Source organism: Odontesthes bonariensis, chromosome 19 (genome assembly GCF_027942865.1).
Source record: "Odontesthes bonariensis isolate fOdoBon6 chromosome 19, fOdoBon6.hap1, whole genome shotgun sequence".
Lineage (NCBI taxonomy): Eukaryota > Metazoa > Chordata > Actinopteri > Atheriniformes > Atherinopsidae > Odontesthes > Odontesthes bonariensis.
In genome coordinates this window covers 17965883-17985956 of record NC_134524.1, presented here as the reverse complement: position 1 = coordinate 17985956, position 20074 = coordinate 17965883, and positions in this window count along the sequence as shown.

Here is a 20074-nt window from a genome sequence, read left to right as displayed (position 1 = left end):
AAGTGCTCTGTTGGGAAAATATTGAACTATGAGATTTTTAAGATATAATGGAGCTCGATCAGTGTTGTGCATGTCTTGACATAAAATGTGGTGAAGTACTTTCTTTCCTGCCATAGAATATCTTATAAATCTATAACCTAAGGTGTAATTGGCACTGGGTCTGGCTCACTCAAGGACTTATGGTTTAGCTTGTTCTTGGGGTAGCACTGTAATATGTGAATAAGTGTAAAATATCTGCATTATACAGTTTTCATTTCATCATTCTTCAGATGAAAGGTGGTGAGCTCTAACTTATCACATCCACAGTAGTTCTGACACAACAGATTGCTCTATCTAAAAACATCCCCGTAAAATATGTCAGTGCTTCAATGGTTTGAACCAAAGTGTGGTAACATGTCATGCAGAGTCAGTGCAGTTGGCATAGACCGTATTGTCCGGGCATGCATCTGTTCAGAGTGCTGGGGTCGTGCAGAGAGTGAACGGAGATCTCAGCTTCTGATACACACAGACAACCAGCACAACAGATCCAAAACACATGTGGCAGGAACTGTGAGTGTGTGATAACAAGGGACAAACTGCGTGTCGCATTCTCTGAGTAACTTAGAAAGCAAGGGAAATAAAGAAAGTATAAGAGCAGTATGCCCTTACCAGCTATTTGTTATCTTATCTATTCCTGATCTGAATTGAATCAAATATTTGGCCTGCTTTAACATACATTGATGAATGGGATTTTAGGCGTTAACGTTTTCGCCAAAAGATAAAGTTAACCCTTTCTTCAGCCAGCTGAGTGTTTGAGTCATCCCATTGGCTTCCTTTTCCCAAAGTATTTTTGACTTGTCCCTCTAAGCACGAGCACAAGTATTTCATTTCATACTTCAGTGTTGTACTTGTGTTCACAATCTGTTTGTCATTTTTGTGACAATTTTTTTTAAAAAGTGTACCTCGAAGAAAGTAATGTTTAAAACATTAAATGTTGAAGCAACACCTAGTTGAACTTATAATGTTATATATAAAAAATTCTTGTGTACTATCCAGGTAGGATGCACGGCTGAGATACTTTATTGACCTGTTGTAATGCCACATTTAGACCACTAGATGGGACCTTAAGTCATCGTAGTGCCTTTTCTGCACTGGAGCCAACAGAAGAAGAAGCAGTACATGGCACATGACAAACTGTCAGCAAACAGTATGGAGTTAAATTTGTCTCAATAATATTTGTACATACGCAGAAGGGGATCCACAAATATGTCTTGATTTGCATGTGTGTTTTGATATCTACAAATAAAAAAATCATATTTGTAACTCATATATTGATTTTTACAAATATAGATGTGCATTTGTAAATAAAATGCCATTTGTAAAACCAAAAAAATCATTTGTGAAATATGATTCTGCATTTGTGAATCACCAGCACACACATTTTTCGCTTTCCACAGTTACGTGTTTTTGAGACGTTCTTCGCATGAAAGTCGCACAAATCCACACGTAAATATTTCTTGACTTGCATTCATGTTTTGATATCCACAAATAAAAAAAAACATATTTGTAACTTGTAAATTGGTTTTCACAATTGTAGATGTGTATTTGTAAATGAGATGGCATTTGTAAAACTGAAAATTGCCTTTGTGATATCTAATTTTGCATTTGTGCATTAACAGCACACGTAGGTTTCGTTTTCGCATTTGTGAATCAGCACGATCAGCGCACGTATTTTTGAGACAATCTTTGCGGCAGAGGGAGCCACCCAGATTCACAAATAGCCTACCTCTACTTTCTAATCCAGTAGATGGCAGTGTTGTTCTATAAAGCTCATAACGGCTATGCTTCACTTGACTTTCATCGAATTTTTCAATTCATTCAAATTCAACCATGGCCGAACAACGTGGGCATGATGAGCAGCTACCGCCAACTTCAGTAGGCCCTAAGTACAATTCCCTCGCCCCAAATTATGATAGTTATGATAGGTAAATGTAAATAGTTTAGAGACTCTCTATTTTTCATGTTTTATTTTTTCTGACAGTATTCAGAGTGAGAGCAATATGGTAACACACAATAGATTAAGTATTGAGAATGAGGAGTCACGTGACTCCGGTCGGCCGGTCGGCCATGTTGGCAGAAGAATCTATTGGTTGCCAGGGGCAACGCCATTAACTTAACGGATATCCTCCCGCATTTGTCATTTCGGCAGGGCAGAGACGAATACAAAAGAAAGAAAGCAAAGCAATGGAGAGAGATAAGGCGAAAGAAAAGGGACCTTACAGGGACAAGCTTATTACAAGCGCAAAGCAGCGGTATTTGGAGAAACTGTCCAGCATCCAAAATATTGATCCTTACGAGCTCCCTGCAGCAGAATGGCACAGAGACCTGGACCAGTTACCTCCGTGCACATATATGGACATAGTCAATTATCTTGTGTTTGGTGTAAGTTACTACACTATGCAGGAGTTTAAAAGTCACAAATCTTTGGAATCGTACGAGACTTTCTGCTGGGGCTGGGTGCAGGACTTGGCCATCTACAAGCCTCCAGGTGGCTCTGGTGATGATAACAGTGTTGTACTGGCAAAGGTAAGGTTCTTGTCATGCATTTTTGTGTGTTGTAATTACAATGCATTTAGACACTTCTTGACCAAAATGACAACGTAATTAACTGCGACTTGTTTTGTAAACACTAGATTAACGAGATGTTCAATGTACACAAACGTTTCCAATGTTTTGATGTAAGCTAAAGCTTATGTTTAGGTATTTAGTTGTCATTTGATTTTAGCTGAACGACACATACTGTAGCGGGTTATTGTGTTGGGTGTTGGGGGCTGCAAAGTGAACAAACCAGTTCTGGGTTACTAGGGTACTTATGTGTGATTGCAAGGCGTACATTCCTGGTTAGATTTAAGCCATTATCAATGTGTCTAAAGTGTAGACTGTAACTTGAAATAAATGCTTTTTACTGTTTAGTTTATTTCACTTTATTTATTTTACAGGTCCTGCATTCACGGAGACTCTGAGCCTCCACTTACCAGTCCAGTGGTATCACTTCTGTTGTGTGGGGCTTGTGGACAGACCCTCCGCTGACACGCCATGGTTTTGCTCTTCTTGTGCTGAATAGTGTTTCTTTGTTCTTTTGCACTAGTAACAGTATTATTTTATTATTGCTTGTTGTCAATGTTTACATGCTGGAAATTTTTATACTTTTTATTCTGAATGCACACATGTTCTTTTGCACTGTTAACTTTTCCTAGAGGTATATTGCATTCTGCACCTTGCGCCCTTATTCTTTTTTCCTGTTCTGTTAATAAACATTGTTAAGCCATATCAAGTTGTTTCAAGCATTTATTTCAAACAAATTAAAAGGTAATGAACAATGAGGAATGAACTCAAACAACACTTTTGCACATGTTCGTTAAGGCACAGCAAACAGTGACAACCTTATCTAAAGGCATTAGGTTTTCACCCTCACATTTGAGCAGCATGTGCACAGGTACAGTTGAATGTAAAAAGCTGAATTTGTCCAGTCAGCGTGGTTCTCCAACATCTCATATGATGGCTTACCTACAACAGAATAAATAGTTTATGAAAAAAACCTATGCAATCAATGGCAAACCCATCACAGAACACATGCAAAATAAAGATAAAGACTGAGAGGGTAACGCTGCTCATGGTATGACAAAAGGGCTGAAGGGGTACACATTAACACATTAGCCACATTAGGGGGTAGTTAACATTAATTTTCGAAGAGGCAATAGTTTGCAAATTGAGCATTTTCGAAGAGGCAACAGTTCGCTAGTTAGCTAGCTAGGCAGCAACGTCAGGTGCACTTCAGGGTTTGCAACAACATAAAGTCACTTCGTAGCTTTAAGAGACAACAACATAAAGAGATTTTTAGAGAATGTACCCGAGTGAAAATGTAGAGAACACACTCTCATCGATGGAGGGGTGCAATCGAAAGTAAGGTCCAGCCAGCCAGGCAATCCGGCGTCTCCTCGTCAGGTCAGACGCCTGCTCTCCCTGATGCTGCATCCATTTAGGAAACCGAGAAAAAAAATGTATTTCGTTGTTCCTATGTTTCCCAAACGTATTATGTGAGGTACTGGAACAGTTCTTCACACAGCAGTGATTTCCAGGCATGTTCTTGCAATTCCGCACTGTTTAAACTTACTGATTTAAAAACACATGCGTACAATGTAAACGAACGGAGAGAATGGCGTTTTCTCGCTAGCATTCTGCCAACATGGCGGATAGGGGTGGGGCTCTGTACTATGACGACAAATCCTCATTCTCAATAGAACAACACTGCCATCTACTGGATTAGAAAGTAGAGGTAGGCCATTTGTGAATCTGGGTGGCTCCCTCTGCCGCAAAGATTGTCTCAAAAATACGTGCGCTGATCGTGCTGATTCACAAATGCGAAAACGAAACCTACGTGTGCTGTTAATGCACAAATGCAAAATTAGATATCACAAAGGCAATTTTCAGTTTTACAAATGCCATCTCATTTACAAATACACATCTACAATTGTGAAAACCAATTTACAAGTTACAAATATGTTTTTTTTTATTTGTGGATATCAAAACCCGAATGCAAGTCAAGAAATATTTACGTGTGGATTTGTGCGACTTTTATGCGAAGAACGTCTCAAAAACACGGAACTGTGGAAAGCGAAAAATGTGTGTGCTGGTGATTCACAAATGCAGAATCACATTTCACATATGATTTTTTTGGTTTTACAAATGGCATTTTATTTACAAATGCACATCTATATTTGTAAAAATCAATATACGAGTTACAAATATGATTTTTTTTATTTGTAGATATCAAAACACACATGCAAATCAAGACATATTTGTGGATCCCCTTCTGCGTATATACAAATATTATTGAGACAAATTTAGCTCCATAAAACAGAGAATAGAGACCAGTAGAAGTTTGTGAAGTACATTAGTGCAAGCCAAGCAAACATTAACTTCCGCCGCCCCCAGAAAATAGTAACTCCAACTCAAAGCGTGTGTGACTGGCAATGGTGCACCAATGAGCTTTCTGCCCAAAAGAAAAAGAAGACAAAAACATGTAACATTTAACTGAAGTGGTGGAAACAACCCCCTTTACTTAGTCTTTGTAATACACTTACCTAGTTTCATATTTGTACTGTAAAATTCTGCTTTAATTTTCCTCTCAACACTTTGATTAAAGCGAGCAAAGTGCCAGAGCCACTGTCGGTGTGTAATCTGCAGGTTCATTTCTGACTGCCTGCTGCCATCCATGGCTATGTAAACACCCCCCACTGTTGCGATTTGCGTTGGATCCCATAAGAACCATGCAGTTGCAATCCCACCTAGTTGTGCCACCTATCTTAAATTTCAACGTAATGACCTTTTTTTTTTTGTTTTGAGCATCTGGTTTATATGTGGCCCTGTGATGGATTTTAGTGTTAAACATACAGTAAGTGATTATGGCAGAGTCTATTTTTAATGTAATACATGATGTTTTCCTAACCTTAACCAGTGTTGGTCAAGTTACTTTTAAAAAGTAATTAGTTACAGTTACTAGTTACTGCTCCCAAAAAGTAATTGAGTTGGTAACTCAGTTACCACATTGTAAAAGTAATTAGTTACTCAGCAAAGTAACTGTGGCGTTATTTTTTATGTTCTATAACGCTGTTACGTTCTATAACATCTTTAACATCAAATATGTTTATATTAACTGATTGAAGAATAAAAACACTATATACAGTCATTTAGAACATTCAGTATTTATTTGAACTCAATAGATTGCAGCCTGCCATATGATGCATAGAAATAAAAACATAAATATTGAATATAAAATGGTGATGGTGGTCACCTGTTTCTGAGCCGAAAAATTGAGTGTTTGTTTTCGAGTGGCTCCGTCTCCTTCGCTGGGGCTCACGCTAGCTGCATTTGGGCTTGGGGTTGGGTTAGCAGCTGCAGAAGCAACAAGTGTCAAATTTGCATGGGTTGATGTAAGGTGCTTCATTAGATTTGAGTTACTTGAGGCAGCGCGTGCAGTGACACAGCATGAGCAAGTCATCCGCCCACACAGCCAATCATTATCGCATTTGCAACGGTGTCATCATCCCCACCCCTGCTCTCTCCAGGAAGCTGATGTGTAGCCAAAAGCCTACAACCAAATTGTAGTAACGCGCCATTTTATATTCTCAGTAACGATAACAGCGTTGTAACGATGGGAAAAGTAATTAATTAGATTACTCCGTTACTGGAAAAATAACGCCGTTAGTAACGCCGCTATACTTAAACGCCGTTACTCTCAACACTGACCTTAACCATGTAGTTTTCGACGTGTACAACAGTGACAGAATCCTAAAATGACACCTTTAAATAGATTTATTTTAAAAGATCAGTGGTTGGAACAGAAGTCAGTCTTTGCTGTTTGGCTGTAACTGTCATGTGTGACTCAATCCCTCATCTCCTTGAAACCTCCGAATGCAGACTTTATAGCTTCTTTGTAGCTTGTGATGTTATAGTCATTTTGTAAACATTTCACAAAAGGCAGTGAATCTGAATTCCACTGGGTTTTTTTCCATGTTCAATCGTACAAAATTACAAAAAAAGAGGAAATAATAGAGAATCGTACCTGTGAACACAAATCAATGGATTGAATATTTGTGTGTTTCTTGTTTTTCTTACTACGATGAGAAATGGTCTCAACAGAAATCAGAATGCCACAAAACAATACGACTACCAAATAAGAATGTGCGAGTCTAAAATACTTTTTTAATTATTAAAACAATTCTCGAACTCTGTTTGCTATGGTTGAAAAACTCACAAATCCTCCTAAACAGTCAAACCCAGACCTCCTCTCCACTGAGAAATGCAACGAATTTGCCAACTTTTTTAGCAAAAAAATCAAAACAATTAGACAAAACATTCACGCAACACAGACAAACAAGAAAACTAATCTGTGTCTAAAACCTAGAAATAACTCTGACGTTATGTCACAATTTAATATTGTTAATTTAAAAATCCTAGAGGAAACAGTTCAGCAGCTGAAATCAACAACTTGTTCTCTGGACATAATACCATCCGACTTTTTAAAAACTGTTTTTACCTCAGTAGAAAGTGATCTCCTACGAATAGTTAACAGCTCACTGGCATCAGGCATTTTTCCCAAGTCACTAAAGACAGCTGCCATTAAGCCACTCCTAAAGAAGAGAACTCTAGACGCCTCTATGATGAACAACTACAGACCTGTCTCTAACCTCTCTTTTATATCCAAGATTATTGAGAAAGTTGTATTTAACCAGCTCAACGACTTTCTGAATGAAAGTGGAAGTCTTGATAACTTTCAATCAGGCTTCAGACGTCATCACAGCACTGAAACAGCTCTGGTAAAAGTGTTAAACGACATTAGGTTGAATACTGATTCTGGTAATGTTTCAGTCCTGGTCCTGTTGGACCTCAGCGCTGTGTTTGATACTGTAGATCACAGAATCCTGTTGCACAGGCTGGAAAACTGGGTTGGACTTTCTGGAGCGGTCCTCAACTGGTTCAGGTCCTACTTAGAAGGCCCAGCAGACGTACTGTGTCAGTGTCTGGAGGAAGTAAACACCTGGATGAGAGAATTTTCTACAATTAAATGAAGACAAAACTGAGATCATTCTGTTTGGTAGCAAAGAGAAGAGGGTCAGCGTTGGTAAATATCTTGAGACTCGGGACCTTACAATCACTGACCAAGTTCGTAACCCCGGAGTGTTGATAGACTCAGATCTGACTTTCAGCAGCCACATCAAAGCTGTCACCAAGGCAGACTTAGACTCGATTACTGTAATGCTCTTTTAACTGGACTTCCCAAAAAGAGCATTAAACATCTGCAGCTCATCCAGAACGCTGCTGCTAGAGTTTTAACCCGGACTAAGAGATCTGAACACATCACACCAGTGTTAAAATCTTTACACTGGCTTCCAGTCAGTCACAGAACAGATTTTAAAAGCCTGCTGATGGTTTACAAATCCCAGAACGGTTTAGGCCCAAAATACATCTGTGATATGTTCAGAGAATATAAACCCAGCAGAGCTCTTAGATCCAAGGACTCAGGCCAGCTGGTCCAGTCCAGAGTCCAGACTAAACATGGAGAAGCAGCATTTAGCTGTTATGCTGCCAACAACTGGAACAAACTGCCAGTGGAGATTAAACTTTCACCAAATATAGACATTTTTAAATCCAGGTTAAAGACATTTCTTTTCTCATGTGTCTATGCATGAAATATCTTTTAACTTATCTAGACTGTTGCCTGTTTTTAAATTCATTTAAATGATTTTATTTCTTTCTCTTTATATTCTTTTATGTATTTTTAATGCTTCTTGCACTCCCTGCTGCAATGCTTTTATTTTATGTAAAGCACTTTGAACTGTTTGTACAGGAAATGTGCTATATAAATAAATTTGATTTGATTTGATTTATTAGTATTATTTAATACATTTATAGATCACTCTATTTGTAGCCCTTCATTCGACAATTTTAACCCTTAAAAGCCTGTAATGTAACTATTACAATATACCAAAGTAATGGATGGTTTCAAACCGAGACACAATATTGTATACTTTATTGAGTTGTATCTTTTTTATTTTTATTAAAATGACGTCCCAAGTGATTTGTATCTGGATCTAATTTCCATCCATCCATCCATCATCTTCCGCTTGTCCGGGGATCGGGTCGCGGGGGCAGCAGCTTGAGCAAAGAGACCCAGACGTTTCTGTCCCCGGCCACTTCCTCCAGCTCTTCTGGGGGGACCCCGAGGCGTTCCCAGGCCAGCCGAGAAAAATAGTCCATCCAACGTGTCCTGGGTCTTCCCCAGGGCCTCCTCCCAGTGGGACGGGCCCGGAACACCTCACCAGGGAGGCGTCCAGGAGGCATCCTAACCAGATGCCCGAGCCACCTCATCGGATCTAATTAGTTAATTCAAATGAAAAGTTTGGAGATTATACTCAGTATCATGTATAATTGTTTCTACTGAGGTACCTCACCATCTTTTTTTATTGTGAGATCATGCTTTCCATGGTTTCATGCTGCTTCAGATGCCTCTTTGTTGAAAAGTTCTAATTTTGCGGTGGACTTAGCATGAAAAGCATTGAAGTGGAAGTTTAAGTTCAGAGATATTGTATTGAATATCGTCTGTTGGCGGTGTCTGTCCAAAAACCTCATTACTGGCCCACAATATATGTCCAGACAGGGGTAGTAACTGATCTGTGTCTCTTTCCAGGTATTAACCAAGCCAGAGGTCAAATGGAATTCTCAGCCAGCTGCTGTGGGTTTGGATAAGGTTATTTCATGGAATCAAATACTGGCTGTGATGAAACCCAGATTTACATTGAGGGCAAAAAAGTATTTTGTCTTAAAATTACGCACATACATCCACTGTTTCCACCAAACTTTTTGGATTTTATCCTCCACAGACAAAGTTTCAACATCATATGTTCGGTGGCTGGTGGTAATTTCCTCTGCTTTCTTACTCTGACCTGGAAACAGATATATTTTTGTGCACTTTGTCTTCATTGGAACCAAAGAACGTTAAACAAAAAAAATAAAAAATCCCAGCCAGCTGCTGTGGTTTTTGGAGTGGGCTATATCCAGGAACACAATACAGAATTTTTAGCTGTTACCGAGCCCAGAGAGCCTGATATTAGGGTCAGAAAAATAAACTTTTGTTTCCTCAGTCCAGGATGGAGGTTTCCCAACCGTCACTTTGATTTTTGCAAAAGACAAAGATTTTGAGAATAATTACTTTTAGAGATAAGTCATCAAGATTTTACAACTGATAACTGATTGTAATTTCCTCGCTCGTGCTTCACTTGGCGATATCGTTATAGAACAACTTTGGTGGGCTCCTGTAAAAACGTGTCTGATCTGCGTTTTTATTCCAAGAATTAATTCGTACAAAACCCGCAGTGAGCTGTCAACAAGTCCTGATCTTGGCTCATTTTATCCTGGAATGTGCCACGGTAATTTTGCAGCGACAGCCTCTCACTGTAGTGCAAAATCATCCAGACTCGTGAAGTTTTTGCACTGCCTTATTATAACCCTTATAACCCTTTTAAACAATGTTGACAAGACCCCATTTCAGTTCATATTAATGCACTTCTTTTGTTGTATTCACAATGATCTCAAAAGTAAAAAATCTTATAATTTGAATTTTTGATTTATTTTTCCATTTTTAATTTCAGTTCATGAGTCACATTCAGCTCTTCCGTTGTGTGAATAGTGTTTGTTTAAAAAAGCTCGATCAGAAGGTGAATCCCTGTCAGGGCTGAAAACTTTTGAGTTCATCTTGGAGCGAGAAAGCCCAAGTTGGTGGTTGTGTGTGTTCCTTAATGCTCAGGTATTTTTGCATATGCAATAAGTTCTACCTGTATTCAACTGCCATTTCTGCAATTTGTCTTTACAGCGAGTATAATCAGCACTGAAGTCTTCCATATTTTTGAATATTCAGTTCAGATTTAAATAACCTCTCCTGGAGTATTTTTTTGGAGGGTTACAAAACAAAAACAAAAAAAAAGGAGTATTATTTAATTTATCTTATAATTTATCTTTTTTTTTGTAGCAAAAATACTAAGAAAAAAAGTAGAGCCTTGACAATCATTTAGTGTATTTGGCTAATATTTCCTCATTCGATTCCTCCTGAAACCAAAGTTTAATTTATTTTCTAACTTTTAAATTTCATAGAGTTTATAGCTTGTTATATATCAGTCAGTTGTATAAAGACTCCGACTTTACCAAGTTAAGCCATATCTGGACTTTATTTAGGAAGTGTTTATAGAATGACTTTTGAATAGACTGGAAAGACATTCCTGCTATCAAGGGCAGCGATGTTTAGTCGTACTTACTCATAAGGCATTCTTGGTTGACACATCAAACACAAAAAACAGATTTGTGCAGCAGATGTAATTTTGACATCTTAGCCGTCGGGGCTAAAGTGTCTGCAAGTTACAGATGTGCATTTGAGTCCAGATTTTAGTCCTACATTACACCTAAGGGAGCAATGTGGGTTTGGATCAAGTTGAAACAAAGAACTCAATACATCAGCGTTATCTGCAATGAAACCCAGAAAGCAGTACGGTGGAAACTTAAGACAATTTGATTTGGCCACTGGCTTAAATGTTGTTTTTCTTCAGGGTTATCTAATCTGTTTTAAGGATGCTTTTGTCTGTCACAGTGACCTAACTCTTCCCCCTTTACTGTGTTTTTAATTTTTTTTAATTTTCTCTTCAGTTGTATTTGGTATCGTAGACGTTAAGCTATCCTTCTTTAGTCCTTTTCATTCCTGTCTTTCTCCTTTCGAGTGAGTCCAAGCAACAAGGCTACAAGATCTCGTCTTCTTAATTGTTTTTTCTCTCCTTAAAAGTGTTTGAGGAGCAAAAAGCACAGTACATGTAAACACAGAAATTCATGACATGGTCCCATTTCCCCCACCGTACTTTACTCGCATTCAAAATTCTCGAGTTGTTTTTAAATCTCCTTATTTATTTTTTTCAGCACTGTTGTCTAATGGTATGTGGTACTATTAATGTCAAGATGTATTCATTTTTTGTTACCTTTTCTTTTTACATGTCGTTGTAAATATGTTTTAACGATACGAGTGTTATGACCCAGCTCTGCTAGGGACAGCAGGGAGTAACATAGAAGATGCAGCGATGTCAAAGTGGAACAAGGTACTACTCAATTAAAATAAAAACATGAAAAACTGACTTAAGATCCCGAGTGTCTAACTAATTACTTAGGAAAAGAACAACCAACTACACACTCGAACTGGACCAAAACACAACAAAGAGAAGCACCTCCTAATCTGGTGGATTCCAGAACAATAAAATGGACCATGGGTGTTTGAAGATAAATGAAGCCTTGCCTGGCCTCAGAAAGTAGTTTAAGTATTAAATACACAACCACACAGAATCAACAGCAAGATGTCTAAACCATTGAAAAAGACCAGCAAATCCGAGCCAAGGGCAAGCTGTTCCACAGCTGCCACCAGATAAAGTTTCCAGGAGCCTTTTAAACAAGAGGTGTGTACCAGCAGCTGCTGCGGTTGGTTCAGAAGGCTGGGATACCGTCCAGTCATAGCTTGCAGGAGGCGGGCAGAAGGGTTGAGGGAGCCAATCGTCATTGGGCACCGAAGCACTGTCTTTGCATAAAAGAGAGGGAGGATAAGTCACCATATTTACCCCAGTAGCCCAGAGCCGTAACAACATGATAGCATCAAGATATTGGACTTAAATCCAAGACGCGGAATGTTCACTAAGCATACTTTGGATATTACCCCTATGGGTAGAAATCCAATATGAACATTTTATATCTCGTAATTGGCTTTTGGGATTCGTATCAAATTCACTTTATATGGCACCAATCAGGTGAACCATAAAATCTGATTAAGATTTATAAAAGAGGATGTGGCTTATTACAAATACAAACAAAAGATCAACGTTTTGGACATTCCAAACATCAAATGCAGAGAGATCACTCATGAGTCCCAGAGAGCAAAATATCTTGTGTGACACAGTTTACTCCCTGTAACTTATGTCAGTTCAGAAGAGCAGTCTGTCAAAATTCATGCACGATCAACATTAGCCTCTGGCCATGTTTTACTTATCACAGATGTTAGCAATTTGTGCATGGAGTACATTTTCTATTGCCCAATTGGTCAACAAATGCCAAGAGTTGAAATTCATTCACTCTGTTCTGACCTGGATCATTGCAGCTTGTGTGTGTATTTTTTAGCTTTTTTCCCACTGTGCCCTTTTTATTCTCTATGCTTTCACTTTCCATTCATGCATACATGTTATTTTCTGTCACTATGCTGTTTCCGTCCTCTGTAATCTCTCATGCCCCCCTCCCCATCCCTTCTTCTCTCTTATTGTCTTTTATCCTTCTCCTATCCCAGTAAAAATTAGCCTAAAATGCCTATCCGTTGTACACCCAAAATAAATTGATAGCTGCTCTTTATCTATATGGTGTAAATGCTTGATTTATTGGGAGCTAATATTGTAAATGTTTCTGCTAAACTGTTAGAATCAGTTAAAGTGTTACTGTGAGTGGGTTACAAGTGTTTGAACACACTGTAAAAAAAAAAAGAAAAAGAAATCTGTCAATGTTTTTTCTTTTTCTTTTTTTTTATAAACACACAAAAAGTGAATGCTTTTTCCACAGGTTTTTCCTGTCATGAAGCTCTCCAAAAATACTCGTTTATTAAAGCCTGTTTATGACATGGGAGCTCCTACAGGTTCATGTTAGGCGTCAATCAAACCACCAACACGATGATACAACAGCAGTCTGTAGCCCCTTTCACATTGCCGAATAACCCGCGTTTAATCCGCGAATTTAGCGTGTCCGCTGTTGCGTTCACACTGCCGACCCGGGCTGCCGCGTCAACTCGACTCGCCTTTCGACCCGCGTCGGACCCTAGTATTTTTGCCGAGCCGAGTTTGATGTGAACACAATCGACGCGGGTCGGACGTGGGCGTGACGTGAGGAGTTTAAAAGACAGAATGGACAGCTGATTCAGAACAACAGCGACAGGTGAGGACAAGTTTTACTCTGTTTTAGCCTACATCAAGTTCGAGACATTTTTGAAGATGGCCAACTGGGGAGACAAGGAGGTCCGCGAGCTCCTCAGCCCCCGAGCAGAGGACGTTATTTACCGCCACATGTTGGGGACGGTGAAGGATGGACCTCTGCTGGAAGGGCTGGCGAGAAAGATGGGAGAGCGCGGTTTCCCACGCAGCAAGACGCACCGTAAAGTAACATCTCCATGAACTGCATATACAATTGCAAAAACGAGTTCTCAAGGTGTCCCGCCATCTTTTGTTTGAAAATGTTGATGCATACAGGTGTATTTAACCCTACCTCCGACCCATGGCTTGTGCCTACGTCATTGTACACGCCCAGCATTTTATGTGTTTCGTGTGACGCTCTGCCACTAGGCAACGCCCCCTGAACTCTGCTTCAGGCGACACGGGTCACCCTGACACGCCAAGCATTCACATTGCTTGACGCGGGTCGAAGGTGCAATTTGGACCCGCTAAGGTAGCGGGTCGCAGTGTGAAAGGGGCTTGTGGGAATACAGAAAACAAAAGTTTTTACTGAATCGTTGGGAGTTTTGTCAATGGAAAAAGTGGCGTTTTATCTTGGATTCTAACAATCTCTGGATTAAAAGGAGGCTTTATTGGGGAGTTTTCGTTGTGACGGTTTGGCGTGGATTGTACCCGCTGTGGTCACTGTGTTGGAGATAGTTTTGCATTAATCAAGTCACATGAATCTCAGCTCTCCAACGACGGTATATGTGCAACCACTTGTGCACAGCACGTGCGTATGAAGCAAAATTCTATAAACTGCTTTCAAGGGGTTGTGGAAACAAAATGGTTCCCACTCCGTGTCAGTTACTTGACATCTATGCTGAAACCGTGACACTCTTTGTAGAAGAAAATCAGCTAACGTTGCAAATGAACCCACTGACTATGATCTCAATGTGATATCTCTGTTGCTGTTCACTGTTGTTGCTAAGTTTTGTGATTAATGAATCGTAGTGCCGTTAGGTACCAAGTCTAACAACGCTAATGTCTACACGCCACTGTTAATGAAACGTGTGTATGTGTGAGTTGGAGGTGTGTGTGTGCTCGCCTTTATGCATGTGTATGAGCATAGAGTTTTGGTTTTTTTTCTATAGGATGACATCAGTTTGTTTTGGATGTTGTTGTGTCTGTACACTTGGTGATTGTTGCTAAGGTCATCTGCTTTGTCTGTCAGGCTGTCTATGTGAAAGAGACACTGGGATAAAAAGGGCAACCACATGCGTTTGTTAGAATCTGCTGTTTGCGCGTACATTTGTATACTTTGTACACCACACAAAAATGACAGTGATCATAAACTGAGAGTGGAAAAATGGCGTCACTTGAAGTTGGCACACGGAGATGATGATCACAAATCTGGTCATTCATATTAGATAGTTTCTTTACAGGTTAATTGACAGGACAATCAAAGAAAAGCCACTCAAACTGGCAAACAGTAAAAATCATGTACCGTGGGAGATAACTGAAGCATCTGGGGGAAAACCCACACTAAAAGACCCTAGTGAAGGTACCTCCTTGCTGTGAGGCATCATGCTAACCACTTCACCACTGTGCCGTCATCAAATAAGCATCAATAAGTGAGATGTTTCCAGGAAGAGATCTCACTTTTTTCCTTTCAGTTTTCCTCTTTTTTTCTGAATACCAGCCTTCGGCTTAGTCTTACCAAGATAAACAAACATGCACAGTCAGTGTGATCTTGATTCGTGGTGTTGCACCACTCCCAAAGCCAACAGTTTTAAGTAACAGAAAAGAGTGTTAGTAAAGAGTGTTCATCAGTGGAGGTATTTAGAGTTGCTTTTTAAAGACAGAAATAGGATGGGAAACATGTCTATGGTTTGATATGTGCCATGTATAAAGGCTGCTTGGATGGTCGTGTCTGTATGTATATAAATGTGTCCGACATGTGTAATCTGCCTCCTCAATTAAAAAAATACTTTGACTGTATAATTGTCACATTTAATGAAAAAAATTCATTTAATGCATTTAAGTGCGTAAATACATCTTGTTTGTAAAAACGAATGTCAAACAACAACGTTGAGAGCTATTGAACTCAACTTCAAAATAAAAGTTGTGCGTTTCCTCCAGTCATAGTTGCATATTTTGACAGTCAGTTGTTAGTCTCAGAGAACGCAATAAGTTGTGAGTGACCACTGCTGATGATGTTGGGTGCTTATGCAATTTGTTTTCATTTCATTTGTTTATTTACATCTTCACAAACTTATTTGATGGACAGTGCCTTATGTGTTATACTGGGTGCACTTTAAGATTATGTAATAGAGATGTACAGACATTTTGTCCTGGCATCAGCCAGTATTCAGCTGGTTGACTGCAACTTGGCAATCAGCAAAAAAAAAAATAACATCAGCTGATGGCAGAGCCAAATACTCTGTTTTTTTTCTAATTGTGACTACGCGTGTGCCTCAATCAATCTCCATTCAGAAAAAAAAAACACCAAGGGTTCTACACAGTAATCTTACCTGTTCTGAGCACTGCGCTTTCCCAGTTTGGGGGTCGGGCCCCGAGTGCTCCGATTACCATTGGCACCACTGGTGCTTTCACATCCCACATTGTTTTAACTTATTCCTTTAGTCCTTGGTATTTTTGGACCCTCTGATGTTCTTTCGTCTTGATGTTGCTGTCACTTAGAATCACTACAACTGCCTTCTTCAGCAGTTTGACCACCACAGTGTCCGATTGGTTAGCAATCAACAGCGTCTTTAGTCAAGATCTTGGAGTCCCACACGATCTTAGCTCATGTTCCACTACCTTTGGAGGTATCTCCCATTTTGACAACATCCAACTCCTTGAGATGTGATCATCATGTTTCTCTTTGATAACATTCATATGAATCTGTCGAGAATGAATGTCTAAAATCTGTCCAAATGATATTCTAATGTCCTTGCTGTACATCCAGGTGAGGCAGATCAGTGAAGTGATGTCTTGCTTCGCCTTGACATGCAGCTTGATCTTATCCATGTAGAGGAGGAGGCTGATGATTCATTCACTAAGGAACTGGCATTCATAGCCACTTTTTGTGATCTGGCTGAGGGTGTTCAAGCCTATGTAGAACAGCAGCGGGGACAGATCATCTCCTGCCCACTAAGGGCATCAAACCTCAGAAATGACATGAGCAAGAGAGGAGAGACATAGAGAGACACAGAAATGAAGAGATCTCATCTGGATTAACGGGGTCCCCGTAAAACGTTGGGGAACAAAGGCACACTGATGAGAAGGGGCTGCAGGATTATCCTCCTAAACCCCTTATAATAAAGCAGAAATATTACCGCAAACACAAACCAATTGGAACTCTGGAGATACACACACAGACTCTGAAATACAGCAGAAACTAATATCAGATGCTCCACTACCACCGTACAACAGTAAAGACAGTAATTTACAATAAAAGCAAAAGTTTACCCGTCAGGTGTTTTTCAGTGTTTCTAGTTCCTTCAGATTCTAAGAGATAAGAAAATTGAAATCACAGATGAAAACAGTTTAAATCCCCTCAATCACCTCGCAAACACAACTGCTACTTTCCGTGGTTGGTTTAATTTTACAAGTCGAATAAAGGAACAAGCTAATGCTGCCTTTTTCTGAATTGTATAGATAAACAACTGGAAAAACTCAGACCTTTCATGCAAAGCTCTAATATTTTGAGCTTTCTTTCTGCTAGTATCCTCATTATTTTATGCATTTATGTAGTGCATGTATATCCATATGCATTATATTATAGGCAGATGCATTGTTAGCACAATAAAGTTAAAGTAAGGTGAAAGACCTTCCAGCACTTCATAACGTCTGTATTTTTTTTTGAGGAGCATTTGTGTGCATGAGCATGTTGTGTGTGTACGGGATGTGGGTTGTCTTTGCTAAATATCGTAGTTAAGTGTCAGTGTGATAAAACATCTCTTAGCAGAGCCGTGAGACTTATGACACATAGTCAACATCCCTAATCCATCTGTTACACACACAGACACACACACACACACACACAGATCCAAGCCTCACTTTGTCATATTTTCACACACATTTTACACGTAGAACACACCTGAGCGCTTGAATAGTGGCACAAATGTATTCACACATAAGTCCAAACACACACACACACACACACACACACACACACACACACACACACACAGCTGGCCTTTTTTCACTTAAACACAGATTGTATTATGCAGAATGCTTTCCCAAAATTCAAATACTCACATGTGCACATACACCCACTTGCAGACCACAGAATGATAATTTGAAAAATACAAAACCAGAATAAATAGCCTCTGCAAGGGATTTTTTTTCCCCCCTTGTTTAATCCTCTTTGTTTAATTTTCTGTTCAGTGCTGTTTTTTTTCTCAGCAGTCGTAATCAAAAACACCTGAATGGACTTCACTCCTTTTCTTTCTTCTGCTTCTCCTAAATCTAATTGTCACAACAAGGATTAGATTCTGTGGCGAGGCTAGAACTCACTGTCCAACATCAGTTTTAACTTTAGACATGATGATAAGAAACATTTTTTATTCTGTGTTCTGTCCTTGGCCCGGTCTACAAGGCAGGATTTGGGGATAAGTGATTTAACTTCAGGTTTAACTTGGATTTATTGTCACAGAAGTGGTTGAGAACGTACTGTTACAAAAGTATTGTGAACTATGTTGAAAGGCAAACATGCCCCATTAAAGTTAATATCCAAGATTAGCTGTTAATATTATGAAGGCACTAACCTAGAGTTTTCACAGCGTTTTGTGAGACTTGGTGCAACTGAACAAGGGACACATTTGGGAAGAGGGAGAAACCTGTGTAGCTCAGCTGTCAGATATGTGTGTATATATATATATATATACACACATATATATATACACACACACACACACATATATATATATATACACACACATATATATATATATATATATATATATATATATCTAATGAGCACAAACATGATATTTATGATGGGAGATATAATGCAGACACTCGTCATAAATTAGACTGTACTCTGTAGCATCTAACTGAGAATATTTTTTGATGTTCTTATGTGCTACTTGAGATTATTGTCTCATTTTAAATGTGCTCAATAGCTGAAAAAGAAAATGTCGCGTTGACAGCGAGACGGTCTTTACCCCCCTTAGCAGGACCCAAAGCACTAGAGCCATATACTTGGAATTTTTCAGGAAAATCTTTTTGAAATGACACGATGATGAAAAGACATCAGTGTTGTTCTGTCATACGCCAAAATTCCCGCTAAACTGCTTTGTGTTGTGTCTGTCTCAGTATGTCATGTTAGGAAAACCAAGTTAAAAATATAATAATAGAATAGAATAGAATATTCTTTCATGCATCACCAAAGTTTATGGCCGTAGGTGAGAGTATGGACACAGACCATTTTGTAAATAAAGAACTTTGCCAGATGGTTCAGCTACTTCCTCCTGACTAAGACTTCACTATATCAAAGTAGAAAATATATCACAACGATTGCAAACTGGCAAAATTTTAGAGACCCTCAAATGTTTCACTACTAGTGTTTTCAGTGGAGCTCATGCTTTATTAAAGAGGCTAAGCTAGCCTAGTGTGCACTATGGCTTTGAGAGGAAAAAGGTGTCTGTTGTAGCCTGTAAACTGTATATACTTAAAAGATTAAAGTATATTGTGGAAGTTAACTAAAAAAATGGATCTACGCATGTATTAATTTGCCTATTGTTCAGTGATGAGGTTTGAAAATAAAAATACATGGACTATAAGAGCTTAAAACAAATTGACAACATTACATTGCTGTGATTAATCTTTACTTTCATGTGTGAAAATTTCGTTTTTACCTGCCTTTGATTCACACCTTGCTGCATGTTCATTCCACGATTTCTGTGATTTTCAGATGACACCACCATGTGCTGACCCATATCTGATTAACTGTTATACAACTTTGTATTGTGTTATTTAACATCTGGTAACCTTTGGCTGTCCTTCGGAGTCATGTTGGGGAATCCAAGTCACCGGAGGCAGTGATGGAAAGTGTGGTATATATCACAAATGCAACAGGAACAACCTTGTTTACTTCTTAGTTTCCATGATAAGTCGACTTTTTAGGTCCGTGACAAAAGGTTTTCTCAGGACGCCCAAACACACACAAAGAATTCAAGGAGTGTTTTTGCCATGTGTCAGCACACAGGATGCTCCGGCTCCCAGAGAGTGTTATCCAGGCAGTGACAAATGAGTTTTTGATTGAATTCATCAACAATATGGCATCTGGATGAAAGATGGTGAGATGGAGAGATGAGGACAGAGAGTAAAGGGAAGGGGATGGAAGTGACAGAGGGGAGTCCGGTCTCTGGGGGACTGGGGTATTGAACGAGTAAAGGTACAGATGCAGAATAGCAAAGGGAAATCTGCCAGGAAAAGAAAAAGAGAGTTGGAAAACAAAGCCCCTGTGTCTTCTCTCAGTTTTTGATCACTGTAATTTATGATCCCACCATGACTCACTGATGTCTTATCCCTTT